Below are 1,687 nucleotides of genomic sequence, written 5' to 3'. Positions count from 1 at the left end.
ACTTTTTGTGAAGAAATGTTTTGGATGTGTTTTGATGGTATGTCTTTGAATCTGTAGATGATTTGGGGTAGTAGGGCAGTTTTCACAACAGTAGTCCCACTGATGAGAGAATATGAGAGAAGTTCCCATCTTCTGGTGCAATTGTCAGTGTCTTTCTCAATGACATCAAGTTGTTTTAGTTTTCAAATATACAAGTCATTCAGTTGTCTGGTTAGAATTATCACATGACACTGGTTAAAGAAGAAAAGTTTTATCTTTGTAGTCATTATCTTGCAGTCATTTCAGAAGAGGTATTAGAAAAACATATCCAACTCCTATTGACAATGCAAAGGAATTTGAACACTTTGAGAAGGACATTTCACGCATCACACAAGACTTTGGAAATATCATACAATTCCCCTGTCCTCTTGCATCATTTGAATGTTTTAATATCTGTGTGCATTACTTTTCCATAAATAATATTTAATAAAGGAAATCCCATTATATCTCTTATTTTTGACATCTATAACTGAAACTATTAGTTTTTTTTACTCAGAATAAAAGCTGTACAGCTGCAAAGATATTACAGAGGGTAACTGACACAAAAAATAAAATATTTAAATATAATAAAATTTTTAAAAGAGTGATATTACATATACCAGAACAGACAAGAAAAAACTTTGTGAATCACTGGAAATAAGATGTTTTTTAAATTCATGAGACTTAATGAACTCCATCGGCTTCAAGAAGCAGAGTAAAATAGAGGACCACTATGTTCAGTCTCAACTCCAAGGATTTTTCTTAGCTCTGATCAACTAAATTTATACAATTTCTCATTTCAAGATCTCATTTTGCTACTTTGACTATCATATGACATAGTCCTGGGCTACTGGGCTTTATTTACCTCTCTGAATGAGGACTTCACTGTGCTTGGAACTGTGATGCATTGAGGGAGACAGAAAAGTAGGGCAACTGTGCACAAGAACAATCTAAGGGAAACCAGGCCAGGTACCCAAAGAAGTATTTTGATGTAAAATGTTTGCAGAAGCATTACAAATTCAGTGAAGGCAGGCCTATGGCTATCTAGACTTTATGGATTAATGGTCCAATCAAAAATGTCCACCATAGGCTCAAATGTTTGAATATTTGTTCTCCATTTGATCGAAACCTTTCAACTATTAAATCAAATCAACTTTAAAGCCAAAACAGTATTATTTGTTCTGGGATAAATATTGAGCCAGGCACATCCTGTCCTCACAAAACTAAGAGGTAATAGGTATAGCCATACATTCTCAAGAAAAATAATATTGTTCAAACCTAAACAAAGCATATTTAAAGAAATATGGATGATTTTTCATAAGGTTTTTGCATATAGTTAAACTGTTTTTTTCTAACTGTTCTTTGTCCTGCAAAAGGGTGCTGCATACCCAAGCCTCCTACTCCCGCCCACTCCTTCAGATGATCCATGGCTATGATGATCCAGGAGGATAGTCCTTCTGCCAGGCCAGCATCCATGCATGTGGAGTTTGCAGTCGCAATCGCCACTCACAGTTTTTCCAGTTGTTCAAATTCACCAGACCAATTACCTAAAAGACAGCTAGACAATTCTTTAGACCAATTAGCTACATGAGTCATATTGAATGCTGGTCACACACAGCCCCAGATGGATAGAAATGTCTGACAGACTAGGGTATATACTTGCCTTTTA

This window comes from Microtus ochrogaster, unplaced genomic scaffold (assembly GCF_000317375.1).
Source record: "Microtus ochrogaster isolate Prairie Vole_2 unplaced genomic scaffold, MicOch1.0 UNK109, whole genome shotgun sequence".
Lineage (NCBI taxonomy): Eukaryota > Metazoa > Chordata > Mammalia > Rodentia > Cricetidae > Microtus > Microtus ochrogaster.
Note: the sequence above shows the minus strand (reverse complement) of the source record.